This window comes from Dermacentor silvarum, chromosome 8 (assembly GCF_013339745.2).
Source record: "Dermacentor silvarum isolate Dsil-2018 chromosome 8, BIME_Dsil_1.4, whole genome shotgun sequence".
Classification (NCBI taxonomy): domain Eukaryota; kingdom Metazoa; phylum Arthropoda; class Arachnida; order Ixodida; family Ixodidae; genus Dermacentor; species Dermacentor silvarum.
In genome coordinates, this window is record NC_051161.1 from 178,186,079 (window position 1) to 178,207,210 (window position 21,132).

Sequence of the window (21,132 nt, forward strand, 5' to 3'; positions counted from 1 at the left end):
TTAATTACAATTAGCTAATTAAATCTCAGTAACGAAAACATTGCTGCACTAGAAATAATACACACTACAGTCGGATACAACTTTAGAAGACAGCGGCATTTGCCCCTCAAAGGCGGATGCATACGAGCCGGCACCAATAGGCGCGCGCTTCAGGTGACGTCATGAGCCGGACGGCCGGTGTCGCCGCCGACGGGGAACATGCCTAACATGGCCGCCCTCGCTTCGAACTGGGCCGAGTCGCGTCAGCTCTGTGCGTCTCCCTTCGTCAGAGTGAATTCGAATTGTTTGTGGCGGTCTGTCATGCCGGAAATATTATTGCGAGCTTGCGATGCACAATTTGTGCCGCGTGCGTTTGTTCTGAGCCGTGAGCCGGCGAAGAAAGATGCAGCGAACATCGGTGACGCTGCGCTTCGTGTGGAAACAGGATCCCGCGGCGACATACCGCTGCAAACAAACATCGCGCGTGTTTGTTCCGTGGTGTTTTGTTTTGCTCTTAAGTGAAGTTACGACGAGGAGAGTTCGCCAAAGCCTGGTACCTACTGTGAGCGGCGGGTGTGTTTGTGTACTGTGCCCCTGCGTTTCTCGTCGGACGTGGTGAAGTGATGGAGCGAAACCTTTATCAGGAATGAGAAAAGCGTGCGCGGATGAAACCAACCTGCGAGTTTCTCAACAGAAAAGATTTGTGAAAGCAACCTCCAACGCAAAGATTCGTTGCTGCCAGCTCAGCGTGCAAACGACCGATCGTTGGCAGCAGTGTGATAAGATAGCCGAGCGTCTAGCAGCGTCGTTCGAGTGTTGTGTAGCACCGTCGATTGATTGCTTTCCACCAATGCTAACAATCAGTGACTAACACGCGCTGCTTGAGCGAATGTCATTGGATTGTTAACGGTCAGGCTTTTGGAAGCAGTGTTTGTTTCCTTAATGTCAGCCTGAATGCTAATATAAAATTATGACTGATACACTGGTGCCGTTGCAAGGGAGCTTGGCATGAATTCGCGTCGCTTTGTGGCTTAGAACTCTTCGCTCACTGCACGCGCCAGCTGTAGAAAGCCTGCTGTGATACAATCGCGCATAAGCTGTGCTGCCAGCGCTCGACTTGCTTTCCCACAACACAGCTTTGCGCTTTGTCGTGATATGTCGCTACTAAAAAATTCCTATGACAGTGAAGGCAACAGAGCCAATATGTACATTTAAAAAAAAGTACGACAGAGTAGGCACAGCTGCTTGTGAACTGACTCCTAATAGTTCTACTCGCGTCTAAATGTGTGTGCGTGTTTTCTTGTGCGTTATGTATATTTGTTATTTTGCCCTTTTTTGTATTTTAGATCTTAGTTTTCGTGCTCGCGTTTGTGTTCAAGTGTGTGAATATGTGAGTTCTTCCGTGCGTGCATGTATTTATTCCTATTTCTATTCTTTTATCTTTGCTTTTGTTCTTGTAAGCATGCTGCAGCCCACGACTTTCTTTACAATTCCATTAACTTGTCTCATTCAAAGCACCAAGTCCAGTGAATAGCAGGGCTGGCCTGTTCGATGTCATTAAAGCCATTCTCTCTTGTCTACCTTGCCTCCTCAGTCTGTCACCTTGCTTTGTTTTTCCCCTACTATTCTGACCTTGCTTCTTGTGCTGTTGCCACAACGTGATTAACCAACTTGCATCAAAGAAAGTTCTATCAGCTGTGAGAACAGAAACATTGACAGATACAAAATGTTAAAGCATCACGTGGCTTACACAGTACTTCGTCTCTTACCCCTGTTAATGTGTTTATGCATCAGTGCATACGGTAGCTTGCCAGAAGTGCACATGAAAAGGTGCCATATTGTGAAACAGCACCTTGCTATGTTGTTGCATTCAGTCTTAATAAACAGATGGTTTTGCTGCCCGTCACATGTGGTGGTACACATATATAACATTGTGCAGTGGGGTATCATTTTCCTGTCTTGACGCTTTCATCATTACAAATGCAGTTTTCTAGTGGATGGAGTCCAGCAAAGCAGTGCTGTGAGAGCTTTTGCAACTTTCACCATTTATTACTTCCCCAATACCACTGAATCTGTCCGTCACTTTGCCTACGGCTTGTAATGAACAAAGTGACTCACTAAACACGTTCAACTTTACTGAGCATTTTTCCGGAACGTAAATATGACAAAAAAATGCTAGCAAAATTAATCACAATATTTGTGCTTGCATTCGCATTACTTGCTCGAGTCAGATAATAAATTGAAAATTGGCTATGACAACACTTCAATTTTCAGTGCAGACTGCTAACGGAGCCATAAAGCGTGCTCCGACTCTTGCTATTTCACTATGGGGCGCGTCAAACTCGACGGTGGCTGCCTGAATGAGCATTTTGGGCCTCACTAAGCTAATGATGTCTTATATTGTTCTCTTATTCGCATTACTTGTGTGGCCAGATAACAAAATAAACATTGCAACCACATGAATGTGCTTTGGCATTCAAGCTGCTGACAGTGGCTGTCAGTTTCGTGTTGTCTGCTGCTATTTCACCACCACTCACTGTGACATGACTGATTTCCAGTGCAGACTGCTAACGGAACCATAAAGCGTGCTCTGACTACTGCTATTTCACTATGGGGCGCGTCAAACTCGACGGTGGCTGCCCTGAATGAGCATTTTGGGCCTCCACTTAGCTAATGGTGTCTTATATTTGTTCTCTATTCGCATTACTTGTGTGAGCCAGATAACAAAATAAACAATGCAACCACATGAATGTGCTTGGCATTCAAGCTGCTGATAGTGGCTGTCGGTTTCGTGTTGTCTGCTGCTATTTCACCACCACTCGCTATGACATGACTGTGATTTGCAGTGCAGACTGCTAAACAGAACCATAAAGCGTGCTCTGACTATTGCTATTTCACTATGGGGCGCGTCAAACTCGACGGTGGCTGCCTGAATGAGCATTTTGGGCCTCACTTAGCTAATGATGTCTTATATTTGTTGTCTTATTCGCATTACTTGTGTGAGCCAGATAACAAAATAAACAATGCAACCACATGATTGTGCTTTGGCATTCAAGCTGCTGATAGTGGCTGTCGGTTTCGTGTTGTCTGCTGCTATTTCACCACCACTCGCTATGACATGACTGTGATTTGCAGTGCAGACTACTAACAGAACATAAAGCGTGCTCGTGACTACTGCTGTTTCACTATGGGGCGTGTCAAACTCGACGGTGGCTGCCCGAATGAGCATTTTGAGCCCGCCAACGATAATCAGGGTTAACAATAGTGTTTCAATCAGATATGCCAGCATTTAAATGTGTTTCTATGCGACTTCTTAAATCGAGCACAATGTGTGCAGGACGTTCTTATCAGAATTGAGCTTCTCTTATAAGGAATATGCCATAAATGGAAACTGTTTATTTGAGAGGTCACGGAATTGATGGTTGGCTGTTGCGAACCCACCGGCAAAATTTTGATAGCCCTAATAAGGGCTGTTCTTTTATTAATAAGAAGCCTTTATGCTTCGTAGAGTGGCTAAATGCCAGACAGCTCGCAGTCGGAGTCGCTTTCTTCAGTGTTATCTTCACCCAGCTGGATGATGATGGGTTGAATGTGCTCACTCCCAGACGTGTAAAGTCTGAACTTTGCCTCCAAGTCCATCAGATGCTTAATGCTCTTCCTCCAGTCTTCCGCCGTTACCTGCTTGATTTTCTCCCTCAAGATGACGTCAACCGTGCACAGCTTGAAGTCTCTGTTGTCCGCAGCGATGCCATTTTGACCTTGGTCCACACAAGCTCAATGGAATTAAATTCGCAGTGGTACGGCGGGAGCCTGAGTACAATGCAACCGGCCCTTATAGCTGTGTTGTCTACGATGTAGCTCAGAAAGCGTGACTTTACAGATGCCACCAGCTCAAGCAGCTGCTTCTTTATCATCCTTTCGCCGTAGGTGATGTTCTTGCTTGTGAGCCACTCCTGTATCTTTTCCTTCTTCCAGGCCGTCATCGGCAATTTCTCTTCTCGCCGGCTATGGTAAGGTGCATTGTATGAAACAATGACGCTACCAGCTGGCAACTTCTGCAGAACATAATTTAACCAGCCCTCAAAGCGATTGCCATCCATTTCTTCGTGGTAGTCGCCTGTCTTTTGGCCTCTGAATACATCCAAGCAGCCGTCGACGAAACCATCCTCGCTGCCGATGTGCGTCACGATCAGGCGCTGACCTTTCCCAGAAGGTTGTTTTAGACCGTCGTCAGGCCATTTGCTCGAGCGAACAGGCGTCCGCGCTTCTGCACCACGGTGTCTGTCCACACGATCGACCGAGTGTGTCCCGCCGTCACCCATGTCTCGTCCAGGTAGAAGATCTTTCGGCCTTCCGCCCGGTAGCGCTCCACGTCACGGAGGTAGCGATTCCGCCAAATGGTGATGTCATCCCGGTCGATAAGCAGCGAGTTGCGGCTTCTCTTTTCGTGCTTGAAGCCGATCTCGGCAAGCAGGCGACGCACAGTACACCGTCTTATTGATGGGGAAACTCGGTAGTTATCTTCTCGACCGTCGGTATCTCGTTGCGGCGAAAGAAATCGTGCACACATGACCTCAGCGCGCACAACGTGAAGCTGTCAACTTTGCGCTGCGTCTTCTCTTCTCCGCATTGCGTGGGCGCTTCGCGAGGGTGTCGTCAGTTTGCCACCCCACGTGTGCGCTTGCATTCAGCGGCCGTGGCCACCCGAAAATGCGAAGCTTTAACTTCCTCCCTCACCCTGAACACAGTCCTTTCGCTGACACCGAGCATGTCGGCGACAAACTTGCTCGTGTCCTCCACGCTGCGTTCAGGCTGCCTGTTACGCCAAAACGTGTAGCAGTGGAAGATCATGTTGCGTGAATCGCTGTTCAGGATGTGGCCGCTCTTGTTCTTGCCGAGGCTTCTTGGTGGTGTGGTCATCGAGGCGACACAAGGCTCGTCGGCAACAAAGGATCGCGTTCCGATGTCACCTCGCTGGGCTCCATGGCTGAAAACTGGCACGGAATGCCGCGCGCGATCGTGCGCGAACTCACGAGATCGCAGGTTCGCAACCGCGAAAAAAAAAGAAAAAAAATATTAATTAAAAATAAACCCAACACATAAAGAAAATAAGGTTGTGCAAACACACAAAAAGTATATATGAATCTTATGCTATTAAGCCAGCGACTACTACGCCCGGTGCCGTCGATCTTGCTCTGTAGCAGACGACGCACAGCGTTGTAGCAGGCACGGAGTTATTTTTCTCTCGCGATCCGGCATGTGCGGTAGCATTTCCATCATGATAGTTTTACCAAACCACTCGTCAAGATGCACAATCTTATTTATGCCGACAAGTACGCGTTTTAGAAGCAGTCACATCTTTTTGAGCGGGACTATTCTTGAGTCGCGGAGGAATTGGCTGCTGCGCTTCGGTCAACTGGGCGGGGCCTCCTCTGTCTTCTAAAGTTGTACCCGACTATAGGTTTTCTTCGCGTAACGCCGTTCCTCTTTTTATTTTTAGGGGCGAAGCTCCTTAGGGTCGAGCCTTGTCCCTTGTCGCGCCGTCGTAGCCACGCTAGTACTCGCCGCTCCCGCTAGAGGCGCAGCTGTGCTCTGTTTCTTCTCTGTCGTTCCCGACGCACGCTCTCTCTCTCGTCCGTAGCTAGGGGCGCTGCGGTGCACAAGGGCCTATATAAGTGCTGTATATACTGTACACATGGTCTCGTGGACGCACCAGGAGCCGCACCGTCTCCAGGTCCAGGTCGGGATCCCGGGTCCGATACAAATCTAGGTCCAGATCCGGTTCCAGGGGCCGCCAAGGTTCCAGAGCCCAGCCATCATCCGGACCTCAGTCCGCCTCCACAGGCTGCGGGAGGCAACCGACCCTCGTTTGGGCCGATCTGGTGCGTCCCAAGCCCGGCGCCAATACGGGGGCCGCTCCGGCACCTCGTAACGACCCGCCCCCAGAGCACGCTAGGGACTCGGAAGTCATTCGCTTACGCAAAGAGAACGACGACCTCAAGGATACGATCAATAGGCTAGTTAACGAAATGGCGGAGATAAAGAAACTTGTTTCGAATGCGTTCGGGGTAACGATGCGGCAGTCAGGGCCCTCCGAGACTCCAATCCCAGCTCCGGTAGACGGTACTGCAACGTCCTCAAAACGCAGGGCCAGTCGTAAATCAAACATGCGAATCGGGAGTGTTGTCCGCAGAAGTCAGCGAGATTAAGCAAACTCTCACTGCGCTGGCAGACAGCCTCAAACAGGTCGCCCCTAGCGTTACTTTCCTCACCGACAGCGTTCGCCAAATTCAGGTTGCGCTCGGGGACCCCAAAAGGGGCCTCGGAGCTCTCGCAGATCGCATCGACGCCATTGAAGCGCGAATGGCTTCATCCGCCACCGTCGTTCAACCGCTGCTGAGGGAAGCTAGACTTAAGTATCCCACCACCGCTCCGACAGAAGGTCCCATTCTTTGCGCAGCCCTAACTGCCCCATTAGGTGGTTGTCCGTCCGGTCAGCCCAATAATGGATAGATCAAAAGAGAGTTTTCGCATTTGGCAATGGAACTGCAGGGGGTATTCTAACAAGAAAGCCCCGCTGCAGCAGTTTTTCAGGTCTTTGGTGAGCAAACCTCAGGTCATTGCTCTTCAGGAAACATTAGTCTCCGCTGCCTCGCTCCAGGGCTACAGGGCCGTGTCGGGCCGGCCTGGGGGGCGAGGCATTTGTACCTTGATCGATAAAAGGCTTACTCATCTCACCCACGACCTCAAGCTGGGGAGCGATAGAATCGAATATGTCATGGTTGAGATCCTGCTCGACGCGCCGCAGCGGAATCAGCGCAGAAACAGTGTCTTCGTTCTCAATATCTATAGCAACCCCAGGGACTCGCGCCAACAGTTCAAGACCATCCTCAAGAAAGCGACCGACCTGGTCGGCCCACGACCCTTGGTCGTCGTCGGCGACTTCAACGCCCCGTACGGCCTCTGGGGTTACATCTACGACACTACCAAGGGGCGCAACCTGTGGCAAGACGCCAACGAGATGGACCTCACTCTGGTCACGGACAAAGCTTTTCCCACGCGTATCGGCAACTCCGTCACCCGGGACACGACACCCGACCTCGCCTTCGTCAAGAACGTCGAGGACGTGGGCTGGGAGAACACCGCCATGGAGTTTGGCAGTGACCACTACATTCTCGAGACCCACTTCAAGGTGGCTCGGAGTAGGGTCAGAGAATTCACATTCGTCGATTGGGACCATTTTCGCAACATTCGGGAAGAACCCGGGAGAGCCAGGGAAACCACCAGCCTCAAAGAATGGTGCGAATGCATCCGCAACGACGCTTCCGCGGCCACCAAGAAAGTGGAAACTGATCTCGACGTCGAGCGAATGGACAGCAACTCGCCCATCTCATCGAGGCCAAAAACGCCCTGCTCCGTCGATGGAAGGGTCAAAGGCTCAATCGCAGACTCCGAAAGAAAATCTCGGAGCTCAACAAGGTCATCGATGACCACTGCAAAGCGTTATGCCAGCAGCAGTGGGACGAGCTCTGCGAATCCATTGACGGACAGATGCGCAATGGCAAGTCCTGGGGTATGCTGAAGCACCTTCTCGACGAAAGCGGCTCCAAGTCAAATCAGAAGCATACGTTGGCCCGGGCCCTTCACGAAGCCACCAGGTCTCACACGGTTGATGTACTCGTCTCCAAGCTCATTCAGAAGTACCTGCCCATCCGGCGCGACGGGGATCCGGCGACCCAACTCCCTGACTACCGAGGCCCTCCTCGCCCCGAGCTGGACGAAGACTTCTCCGTTGCCGAGGTCAGACAGGCCATCTTCTCGCTCAACCGCAAGTCTGCGCCGGGTCCGGACGGAGTCACCAACAGAATGTTGAGAAACCTCGACGACCCGTCGATGTCTTTCTCACCGAGAAGATCACGAGTCCTGGAAGAGCGGCGTGGTTCCTGCAGAATGGAAGTCGGCCTGCACGGTGCTGATTCCCAAGCCCGGCAAGGCCCCGAACATCGAGAACCTGAGGCCGATTTCTCCAAGGTCATGGAGCGCGTCGTCCTCAACAGACTCAACGGTACCTCGAAGACAACGACGTTTACACGTACAACATGATCGGGTTCCGCGCCGGACTCTCGACGCAGGATGCAATGAAACTAATCAAGCATCAGATCGTGGACGGCCGTTCTAGAGACGTCAAGGCTCTGCTCGGTCTGGACCTCGAGAAGGCTTTCGACAACGTGCTCCACGCCTTTATCGTCAAGACCATTTCAGACCTAGGTCTCGGTTCCAGATTCCACAGCTACGTAAGCTCTTTTTTAACGGACAAGGAAGCCATCTTCGCATTGGAGACTTCCGCTCCGAAGATGTGCCCCTCGGAGCACGGGGCACTCCTCAGGGCGCCGTAATCTCCCCCACACTATTTAACATCTGTATGATTGGTCTTTCCGAGAGGTTGGCATGCGTTGAGGACGTCAAGCACACCATCTACGCTGACGACATTACCATCTGGTGCGCCGGGGGATGCGAGGGCAGAGTCGAAGAAGCCATGCAGGAGGCGATCGACGTGATCGAGGAGTATCTCCGTCCCACCGGACTTCGGTGCTCCCCGCCAAGTCGGAGCTTCTGCTTTACCGAAAAGAGAAGGAGAAGACCGAACGATTGGAAGCCAGTCTCCGAAAGCAACATCTGTCTTCACACTTGTGATGGAGGTGATACCCAGGGTCGACGTCATTCGGGTCCTGGGCATGTTGTCGAATTCAACGGCGGGAACGGAACGGCTCTCCGCAAGATCATTGCAAAGACGGACAACGCCTTCCGCCTCGTTCGCAGAATCGCAACAGGCACAGAGGCATGAAGGAAGCCAATCTCCTCACCCTTATCAACGCCTTCGTATTATGCCACTTCACTTACACGATTCTATGCACAACTGGCTCAGAGCGGAGCGAGACAAGCTCTATGCTCTCATCCGCAAAGTAGTCAAAAGGGCTCTCGGGCTACCCATTGGACCCATACCGAAGATCTCCTCAAGCTGGGGGTACACAACACCGCCGAGGAGATTGCCGAAGCCCAGCCAGAACGCGCGCAACTCGCTCGCCTGAACCACAGCGGCAGGTAAACGCATCCTCGAAGTGCTGGGTTACCCTCCTGTGGTATCTTCGAGGGTCAGTACCCCGATCCCTAGGTGCATTCGAGACAAGTTCGAAGTGGCCCCGTGCCTCGAAACGTCCATCCCGTCCACAACGAGGGCAGACGCAAGGCGAGAGCAGTAGCAATTCTGAAACAGATCTATCAACAAGGCATCAGAGCACGCTTCGTCGACGCCGCGGAGTACAGCGATGGAAAGACCTTTGCCATCGTCGTGGTCGACTCCAGCGGCAAGCTTTCCAATAGCGCTTCAATTCGCACTTCAGACCCCGAAGTCGCCGAGCAAGCCGCCATCGCCCTCGCCCTGCTAGACGGTCGTGGGTCTGAGATCTACAGCGATTCCAAAACGGCAGTTAGGGCTTTTCGAAGGGTCGCATCGCCGAGCAGGCTGCTCGTCTTCTTAGCGTCTCCAATCCGGATGCTCTCACGCATCATTCGATTCACTGGTTTCCCGCTCACGAGGCTGCGCGCGACCTCACCGACCGCGCTTCCTCTGTAAGGAGAGCCGACACCCCTCCCCCTACGGCCACAGGGATGCTCCCGCTACTCACAACGAGGTGACAAAATTTTTCTACATGTCCAGAAGGGTCTTTCCACCCCTCACCCCAATTGAATAGGGCGCAAGCTGTTTCGCTTAGACTTTTACAGACCGGCACATATCCGTGTCTGGCCGTTCTGCACGAAGTTTACCCTGACGTATATCGCGACGACGCCTGCCCATCCTGTGGGCAGACCTCCACTCTAGCACACATGCTCTGGGAGTGCGGGTCGAGATACCCCAAGTTCAGCAAGGATGAGTGGGACTCGCTTCTGCGTAGCCCCGCTCTAGACAAGCAAATCCTGGCTGTCCGGTGTGCCCGCGACCGGGCTGGTGGGCTAGACCTGCCGGTCCCGACGTGGGACTAGCCGGGTGCGCGACGAGTTCGCGTCCTCGCCGGACCTGTAATAAAAGTTATTTCACTCACTCACTCACTCACTGTACACATGTACAGTATATATATATATATATATATATATTATATATATATTCGAATGTGTTTATTTGACAATAATCCTGGAACTCCGGTCCCGCACCCTACCATGCCCCAAGACGCCTCCTGCACCCACTGCGTGTCCCGGGGTGCCTCGCCTCGACAGCACTGGAGCGGACGACACTGACGTGGACGAATGGCTCACGGCGTGCGACAGGGTAAGCGCCATAACAAGTGGGACGAAGCGGCCAAACTCAGCCATGTTCTCTTCTACCTCGCTGGAGTGGTCAACCTGTGGTATAACAACCATGAAGGAGAGTTCCAGACATGGTCCAAATTTGAGACTTCCCTCGCCGATGTATTTGGTCGCCCTGATGTTCGCAAGCTGCGTGCCGAGCAGCGTTTGCGAGAACGAGCTCAACAGCCAGGAGAAACATTCACCAGTTATATTGAAGATGTCTTGGACCTATGCAGGAAAATCGATTCGACATGGCGGAGTCTGATGGAATTCGCAACATCCTGAAGGGCATAGAAGAGGACGCCTATAATATCTTGCTGGCCAAAAGTCCTCGCTCTGTGGCCGAAATTATCACACTGTGCCAGAGCTACGAAGAACTCCGCAGGCAGCGATCACTGACCCGTCGATCTCTACCGCCGGACGAACACCTCGCTGGTTTGGCTGCCATGTCGGACCAGACAGCTTTGCTCGCAGAAATGAAGGCGTTCGTCCGTGAGGAAGTTACCCAGCACATCCACCAATTCTACAGGTGTTTATTTGGAAGAGCTCGGAGCAGTGAAACGTCGACGGGCAGGGCAGTCACAGCTTGCCAGCACGAGAGCCGTTGCTGAGCGAGAGCGCTCGACCCACTAGTGTTTAGAGCCAGTAGCGCTGAATCCACTAGCGTCTCTCTTCTTCGCTGGGATACACAGGGTGTTTCAGCGAACACTTTCCAAATTTATTTAAGGTTACCTGTGGCAGATAGATCAATTCTAGTTAATGAACTGGTCTACTCGAAGAGGCGGACATTACTTCCACAAGAAATTGAAATGCATAATCAACTAATTACCAAAAAATCACTAATTACGTTTTAACTAATTACCTGATGGCCCATATTGCAATTTACAAATTGTAGCCGGGGAGTTCGCAAGGCGGATACACTTGAAACGAATTCTCGGGATGACACCAGTTTCGAGATATTAATGCCCGAACTATATAATATATATAATATATATATATATTCGTTCAATGAAAAATAAGCACGATCAGATTGAAAGATTGTTAGGTAATCTAGGGTGACCTTTGATTGCTTGTTATTCACCGAAACGTGGTTGTCAGCATGAAGCCAGAACTACTCAAATTACCATCGTATGCCACCTTTTTTCTAAATAGGCCTTCCCGCGGAGGGGAGAGCTATTTATGTTAGGCCTTCTTTGAACTGTACTATCATTACAGAATTCCAGTTATACACCAGTAACGGTACTCAGCCTCGTGCTACAACACAATACTTACATCTTGCTGTAATTTACAGGCCCCCTGGTGGAAACCATAACCCATTTTCAAATTTTGAATGCTTTTCTTAATTACTGTTCACAAATAATTACCTATTGCTCGGCGGTGACTTTAATATTAATGAACACGAAGTGAACGCTGATTCAGCAGAATTTTTGCGATCATTGAATCCAATGGTGTTCACCAACACCAGTACATCTCCACGAGAATCACGGTCTCTTCATCGAGCATTCTTGACTTGTTTATTGTTAACATAGTTCGTTGAAAATCTTCGGGTCACTGTCTTGGATCTACGCGATCTTGTCCTATTTTTATTACAATAGAAATGCTCAACCTGTACCAGTTCGAAGCAGACCGGTAACCTTTCGGCAATTCTGATACCAAACTACATCATTCAGGCGACTGATTAGTGAGACACCATGGACCATGCCTCAACTATCGTTCAGTGGATGAGGCTTATAATGCGTTCATAGATAAATTTAACGTGCTCTATGACTTAAGTTTCGCATTAATAACGAGACAATCATCAAAGAAAAAAAATTAAGAAACCATGGGTTTCACCTTGGTCTTTGAAGAAGGATTAAAAAAAAGACCGCCTGTACCACAGTTTTTTGGTAACCAGAAATCCTAATGATTACATTGAGTTTAAGCAGTTTAGGAATAAATTAAATAACGACTTGCGCAAAGCCAAGCGTGACTATTACTCGGAAATTTCGCTGGAAGCCAGCATAATCCAAAGCTAATTTGGCGCGCAATAAATAAGGTAATTAGAAATAAAAACGTATCGAACGACATTGGCGAATTGATATTGACGGGTCACCAATATCAGGCGTACCACTAGCCGATTGCTTTAATAACTTCTTTACCGAGCAAAGCAACAGCAAATATAACGAAGATGCGTGTTCTGTTATTTCAAGTAAAACAACCAGCTCTGTGTTTCTTAGCCCTACAGATCCCTCAGAAGTTTTACCGTTCTCATGTCCTTAAGAAATAATTCCAGCTCTGATGTAGAAGGCCTCACAATTAAGCCAGTAAAGTTTGTTGCTGACTTTCTTGCACTACCTCTGTGTCATATCATTAACCTTTCACTAGAATCATGTGTTTTCCCTGTGAGAATGAAACTGGCCAAGGTTACAGTCATTTTCAAGTCAGGCTCGAAAAACGTCGTGAGTAATTATCGCCCCATCTATATTCTACCCCTTTTTTCGAAAGTACTAGAAAACAATTTGCTAAAACGTTTGCAGAACTTCTTTGATGCTAATCAGTTAATATCACAATCTCAATTCGGATTCCGTAAAGGTTTTGTACAGAATCAGCTTTATTAGTCCAAAAAGAAATTATTTTAGAGAATATTGAAAACAAACTCTTAACAGTAGGAATCTTTCTGGATTTTAGTAAGGCTTTCGATTGTCTAGACCATAATATTCTCTTAGATAAGTTAAGCAAGTACGGAGTCAGGGAAGGACACTGCAAATTTTTAGTTCATATCTTAAAGACCGTGAACAAATAGTGAACATAGACGGTTTTTATTGCGATAGCAATTATATGGACACTCAAAAGCAGATTTCTGCCGTCGCCGTCGCCGTCGCTGTCGCCGTCGCTGTCGCCGTCGCCGTCGCCGTGAGGTTTCCGTATGACGTCATTTGGAGATGAAATCGGCGCCGCGCGCCGAACGCTGTATGTGCGAGTGAAAGGACGCGAGGGCGCGTCTTTCACGGGGAGTGAACGCACGGCAGAGAACAAACGCGCGTTCTGCGCCGTGCTCGCTTAAGGGCTGCAGAAGTAGGCGTCTCTTTTCTCCTTTACAATCACCATATATGTAGAGCAAACGCGCCTTCTTCCGACGCGCGAGAGGCCGTGGGGGAGGGGAGGGGGAGGGAAGGAGGCGACGTTTAGCTGCGGCACCAAGTGCCTATTTATATCAGAGGCTCCGGCAACAGTCACCAACGCCGCACGCATTTTGAGCGAACGCGGGCAAAACGCCGATGGCGTCGACAACAGTTATGCGTGTTGCCGATGCTGCTGCATGTCCAAGTTTATACAGCTGATAAAGCTAATATCATTACTCCGTATAGCTCTCTACAAGTTTGCTATCGCAATTGATGCTTCGCCTTTCAGGTGAAACTGCGACAACTTTTTCTTCATCCAAACGTTATCTGAAATGCGGCGTCCCTCAAGGCAGTATATTAGGACCTTTTCTTTTCAATGTTTACATAAACGACGTGGTAACAATCTCGACAGACGCTGATTTTGTAATTTATGCCGACGACGCTTCCCTTTTTATCTCTGGTCACTCGGATACAGAAATAATTTCAAAAGCAAACAATACCTTAAAACAGCCTCTTAAATTGGTCCAAACTAAACAATCTCAAAATAAATACAACTAAGTCAAAAGCTGTTATTTTCCGCGCAATAAATCGTCACATAGGGACGAACCTAACAATTAACCTAGGCAATAATATTATTGAGGTCGTCAGCCACCATAAAACACTGGGTGTTATATTTGATGAGCACCTTCGATGGACTGAGCACACTAACTACGTAGCCCTAAGTTTGTCAAAAGCTGTTGGAGCACTTTCCCCTGTGTCGTAGAATTCTTCCAGTACACATTAAAAACACATATATGTTTCATTATTTCAATCACACATTGCCTATTGTCATCTTGTTTGGGGCACGGCATCACAGACTAACATAAACAGAATTGTGATCCTGCAAAAGAAAGCGATTGGTATCGTTGCAGACGAAGAGTACTGCGCACACTCTAAACCGCTTTTTATTCGGTTAAACACTCTTCCCGTCACTATGATGCTACCGCACATGATTGTTTCTTTATTTACTACTAAAGCTACGCTTCGTACTAACTTCCTTATCGCAATGTCAGCGCTCAAAGAACGCGTACCGGCAGCCAACACTCGACAATTAGAAAAGTGGTGTCTTCCCAAAACTCGAACGAATTACGGTCAACAAATGTTAAAGTATGTAATCCCTTACACCCTGAACGCAAATACAACCTTAATTGATGGCCCCGCAGTAAATAGACGTGCTTTAATGGAACACTTTTTAAACACAATTGCCTAATTGATAGCAGATTCATAAGATGAAGATTACATTCGGCGTACGTTTCATGTCGATTTATTTGGAAGGAACTTGCAGGCAATTGTCTAATTTCACTTTCCCACTTTGGCATTCTTCATAAAATATCTAACCTGAAGCTATACATGTGTGCACTTGAGTGGTGTATATATATGCCATGTGCGTGTGTATATCTGTGTATGTAGGTATATGTATGTATATATATATATATATATATATATATATGTGTGTGTGTCTGTGTGTGTGTGTGTGCGTGCAGACCTTTCTTTTATACATGTGTGGATACATACCTGTATGTATATATATATACCATGTTTTTTTCGCAGCTTGGTGCGAACGGTTTCTTTTTTTTTCCTCTTTCTTTCTTTTTATTTTTATTGTGTTGCTGCTGTTGTCATATTACTGTTTGCTTTTATTGCTTTTCTCACATTGCTTTTTTTTCTCGTACGGGTGTACGACAAACACTACTGATTTGCCACTGTTGCCGCTGCCTGTAGGGCCCCAGGCCTCGTCAAGCTGCTCAATGAGCAGCTTTTTGTCTGGGGTCCGTTTTTCCTTGAGGAAAATAAAAACTGATTCTGATATATATATATAGTATATGTACGCCACGCTGCGTTTTCCGGAAGCTGGAACCGGAAGCCAGCTTCCGGCTTCCGGAGAACGCTTCCAGCGTTTTGCCCGAAAGATCCCCCGGCCGTTGCTTCGCCCACTCATCATCATTCACTTCGTGGATAAGCGGTGTTTTTAATCGTGCTGCGTGATAGCTGCAGGGACACCCTGTATACATGCTGCCCGGTGCATCTTTGCGTGGTGCAGGACCACATTGTGACATGCTGGTGCCATTATTTCATTCATTTTAGGCTCCCGTTACTGCGTTGAGCGTCGAGATGCGTCGGCGTAACCGAGCGAACGAGCATAACAAAAAGATGAAAAAGCGAGCACGGAGCGCCGCGGGGGACTGAGAGAGCGAAGGGAAAGCGGAGGAGAATATGGCGAGAGGGTGAGGAGGAAAGCGGAATGCCGGCGGCGACCAGGCATGCGGCGAGCGCGGAAACAAAGCGCTAGCGTGGGCTTCGGACTTCCCGCGCATGCGCTACTTCGCCTGCACCGCCGCTACCTTGCATTCACACGACCGGTCGGACGAGGAATTTTCGCAAAGGATGGCGTATCATGTGACGCGCGCGTCAGCAAAACGTGCCGCCTTCGCCTAGTCCTGCCTCCTCCGTTCACGGCCCGGATTGAAAATGCTCGCCGGTATTTCCATCCGTCCGTTTGGCGGTCGTCTGACGTCAATTAAGCGTAGTCAGCATCAAATCTGTCAACACTGGACAGATTGGCGTGGCTACGGTGGCGTGTTGTCGGCTTGAAGCCACGTGTGTTGTTGTGCAGCAGTGACCGCACGTGCTTTTGCTGTGGTGCAGCGAGAAAGGCGAGTCATGGTTGCGCGCGCATTGCTATTTACTCTGATCGCGCAGCCTGCGTGAAGTCGACATGAGTGAGGTGCACAAGAAAACGCTAGTGACGAGGCAATCGTCATTTTTTTTGCTCTTGTTGAGAGATTCACAGCGCTATGGAATATAGAGCACGCCGCGCATGCAAACGCGCAGCTGCTAATAAGCGTTGGAGTCGAGAGTAAGCACGCGGATTTAGCAAACGGTGCTCCGGCTGTGGGAATGCGACATAACTCGGCTGCGCCGGATTCAAGAGATCACGTGACTGTTTGGCCGCAGAGCAGGCGGGATTTTGCCCTCGCGTGTGTATCCACCTTAATAATTCAAGAGATCATGTGACTGTTTGGCCGCGGAGCAGGCGGGATTTCGCCCTCGCGTGTGTATGGATACACACGCGAGGGCAAAATCCCGCCTGCTCTGCGGCCAAACAGTCACGTGATCTCTTGAATCCGGCGCAGCCGAGTTATGTCGCATTCCCACAGCCGGAGCACCGTTTGCGAAATCCGCGTGCTTACTCTCGACTCCAACGCGTATTAGCAGCTGCGCGTTTGCATGCGCGGCGTGCTCTATATTCCATAGCGCTGTGAATCTCTCAACAAGAGCAAAAAAAAAAAAAAAAAATGACGATTGCCTCGTCACTTAGCGTTTTCTTGTTCACCTCACTCATATTGAGGTCACGCAGGCTGCGCGGTCTGAGTAAATAGAAATGCGCGCGCAACCATGACTCGCCTTTCTCGCTGCACCACAGCAAAAGCACGTGCGGTCACTGCTGCACAACAACACACGTGGCTTCAAGCCGACAACAGGCCACCGTAGCCACGCCAATCTGTTCAGTGTTGACAGATTTGATGCTGACTACGCTTAATTGACGTCAGACGACCGCCAAACGGACGGATGGAAATACCGGCGAGCATTTTCAATCCGGGCCGTGAACGGAGGAGGCCAGACTAGGCGAAGGCGGCACGTTTTGCTGACGCGCGCGTCACGTGATACGCCATCCTTTGCGAAAATTCCTCGTCCGACCAGTCGTGTGAATGCACCTTTAAAGAATGCGCTCCGCTTTCTTTCTGTACAATGAGTGAGGCAACCGGTGGAAATGCTTCATCTGCCGCTTAACGAGCGCCGCCGCCGAGAGGACCCTGTCGTTGAGAATCAAATTCTTTGTCACAATATATCGAGAATTGAAAACGCCTAAACAGCTGCGCTCAAGTTTTCTATTAGGAAGTATCGCAATTATCGAAAGGACGATGAGAGCATCAGTGAATACGTGTCGTTTGAAAGCGTCAACTTTTCTCAGCTCGTTGCTCAGCTTCACACTGTTGGCAGCGAGAGAGGTGCTTCCACTAATAAGGCCCTCCACGAGACCAACGCTTTGTGCCCGTTCCATCGACGCCACTGTCGTCATTCAGTTGTGATTACGGCGCCGCTGTCGACATTGCGGCGTCGTCATGCAGTCATTCCGTCATCCGATTTTCGTCCCGCCCTTGTCGTCATACAGCCATCTCACACCATCGTTGTCGTCGTGGCCCTCATCCGATTCTCGTCATACAGTCATCGTAACGCCATCTGAGGCCACCGTTGCCATACAAGCTCAGTCGTTCGATTCTCCGATCATTAGCCTATCCACTGCAGGACGAAGGCCTCTCCCTGCGATCTCCAATTACGGATTACGATTCTCGGATCCAATTATCGTCGTCGTCACGCCATCGTAGTCACCATCATCGTCATGTCATCCCAATGCCGTCGTCATCAGATACCGCGACTATTCTTTCCGGCCCCAGCACTACACTGCCAAGACACGCCACCTCAAGTGTACGCACGAGACCCCCCAACATGACGCTGACTTCGCTTCCCTTCACTCACTCTCACCACGCAGCCGTTCTTTGTCACCTATGCGTCGCCGACCCACCGCTGAGACGGACTGCCGCAGCTCCGGAGGCACGAGCTGCGCCATCGTCGACCTGTGTAAGTCCTCGCTTGTCCCCCGCCAATGTTGTGCAAGTGCTTGTTGAAGGTGTACCAACTCTTGCACTCGTCGAAACTGGTGCCACTATATCCGTAATTAGTCGGAAACTTTGCCGCTCTCTTCGTAAAGTGACAACACCACCTACAGCAATTTCCCTCAGTACCGCACCGCGAATCCATCCGGTTGCAGCATGCACGACTAAAGTCGTTATTGGCGACGTACTGTACAGCAATGAGTTTGCTGTGTTGACTTCGTGTTCACATGATGTGGTCCTTGGGTGGAATTTCTTATCACGCCATGACGCCGTTATAGGCTGCGCTCACGCTCAGGTGGAACTGTCTGTATTTGGCGATGTACAGCTCGGTCCACTCTTAGAGGGAATACGCGAGCGCATGGCCAGCGGTCCGCGGAGCGCTAACTGCTGGCGAGATTTCGAAACACGGAGCATGCGCATAGACTCATTTAGGCGGCGCGTGCTCTGCGTCGTCTGCTACTTCTCCGCCCCAGCGCTAGCAAGCGCTGGCCCATCCGGCTTTCTGCTTATCGGTTAGCATTGACACAAGTTTGGGGCTTCGTTATTACTTTCGCACAATTCCACAGTTAGGGGTTGCTCCACAGCCATTATTCGGGTAAATTTTCTCAGCTGTGAGCAGCGCTTGGTCCTATTTCCCTTGCACACGTGTGCGTTTTTCTTTTTGCGTTTTACAAAACTTGGACGTGTGCCACCACACTTGCTTTGCATCCTTTTAAAGTCGCGTGACTAGTTCTGTCCCCATACACCCTCTGTCACAAGAATATAATGAATAAATTTTCTCCTCCACGTTTACTTTCTTGTGTGTCGTTCTATATAGGCACACCTTACGTCATTGCGCGCACGTGTGGGTGTAAGGGAATAATTTTCATAAAACTGCATGTCCAATCGATATCACAAATATCCTAACTATGGAGCTTCTGTGGACGGTGCTTCAACGAGCAAGAACCGAGTCGAGTTAAAACTCGCGAGAGACTGCAGCGACAAACAATACTATTGTCACGCAGTAGTGACGGTAAAGAAAACAGTCGTAAAACTGTGCATGACGAAACTGGTTGTTTATTGGGCGAACCTGTGCCCACAAAAGCAAGCTACACTCAAAGCACAACGATAGCGGCGAACACAGTCGGCGATCGTCGAAAAACTGATCAGCGGCGAAACGCGTCGGCTTTTATACCTGAGTCATCGAAGGTTCCAGATTAATCCCTGATGCCCGCGTGTCTTCCAGAAAGTTCTAGACAATTCGCGTCGGTCATACAATCAGATAACATAAGCGTCGGTGAAAACAGGCAACGGAAAGAAGCATCGATAACGTTCTAGAAACTTCCGATACAGGCGCGTCCTGCGCCGAGCGATAACGTTTAACATTTGTTAGCCGGTGGAAAGCGGCCACCGGTGGAAGATAAACATGTATACGTGTCCCCCTTAAAAAGCATCGTCCCGATGCTACAAACACGAAAGCGAAAACAAAACCACGCGTACAGAAAGGGACAATAATAACAAAGCAGCAAAGGATCTAAGTTCGTCAGCGGGCGTAGAAAGGCTTAAGACGCACCACGTGGATGACTTCAGGTCGTGTGCGGCGCCGCTGTGATTGCGAATTAAATACCGTCCGGCACGACCTCATAGTCCAGTGCGCCAATACGTCGGATGATCTTATATGGTCCGAAATAGCGACGTAAGAGTTTCTCGCTAAGTCCTCGTCGGCGTATCGGAGTCCAGACCCAAACAAGGTCTCCGGGCTGGTACTCGACGTAGCGTCGTCGAAGATTGTAGTGTCGGCTGTCGGTTCTCTGCTGGTTCTTGATGCGCAGGCGGGCGAGCTGTCGACCTTCTTCGGCACGCTGCAAATAGGTGGCAACGTCGAGATTTTCTTCGTCCGAGACATCCGGTAGCATGGCGTCAAGCGTCGTTGCCGGTTTCCTTCCGTAGACCAGGTTGAACGGCGCCATGTGCGTCATTTCTCGCATGGCCGTGTTGTATGCGAAGGTCACGTACGGAAGGATGGCATCCCACGTCTTGTGTTCGACGTAGACGTACATTGCTAGCATGTCGGCGATGGTCTTATTTTGGCCGATGGTCTTATTTAGGCGACGGTCTTATTTATACCTTGGGAACCGAACGTTGCTGTGGCTCCCACGGGATTGCCCGTGGGAGCCACACTGTCCCCTTTCAAGAGTCGCCTCTCCGTAGCGGTCAGTTAGCGGAAGCCACCTTTTCCAGGGAGGGCGGTGGCTGTCTCGAAAGGGGCTCCAGGTTGTCGCAGTCGGCGCCGGGCCTCGTCGTAGTTCGGGCGTCGCTGGTAATTCACGAAACCGCACCAAAGGGCGACGTTGCCGTTTAGCGACGCATGAGGCAGCCTGGAGACTAACTGCTCATCCATCAGTCCCAGGTGACACTCCTCGGCCGCGAGGACCGACAAGCGTGAAGACCACTTGATAGCTTCCCGTCTGCCGATGAGGCCTCCTTTGTCCCGAAGGACCGCCAGACACAACAGCCCACTCGCTCTCGGGTATCGGCGCGGCGGCTTTCGCGCCGCGCTTCCTCTGCTTCGGCCGCCCCATCTTCGCGGTGATGTGCTTGGCGCGGAGACGGCGGGGCTTCGGTGTCACCGCGGCGGCGACGCGGAACTATATATCCCGAGGGTCGGCGCAGTGACGTTACGGCTTAGCTCCCTGTCTGCGCGGTGACGTCATGGCTCGGCAAAGCTAAGGTGAAATGATGTGGCGCGCGCGATGACGTCAAGGTTCGGCAGCTGTGGCGAGGCTCGGCGTGGTCGGCGCAGCTGGGGTGAAGCGTTGCTAGGCGATGCATGGTGACGTAATCGCCAGGTGGAGGTTTTGCGGCGTACACTCAACGGACCACCCTTGAGCTTAAACAGTTTCGCTAAATCACAGGGGTATGTGCCAATGCGCTTGGACCCTTTCTGCACTGCCTCCAGGATCGGCCCACAGTTTTTGTTCGCACAACGCGGCCTAACCAAGAGCTTAAACAGC

At 50.3% G+C, this 21,132-nt stretch overlaps 1 protein-coding gene across 4 annotated transcripts in view; it reads right to left on the reverse strand.

Annotated features, from left to right (window-relative positions):
* Positions 1-21,132, reverse strand: part of LOC119462597 (solute carrier family 41 member 1) — a 540,896-nt gene that overhangs the window by 118,278 nt on the left and 401,486 nt on the right. The window lies entirely within an intron of this gene.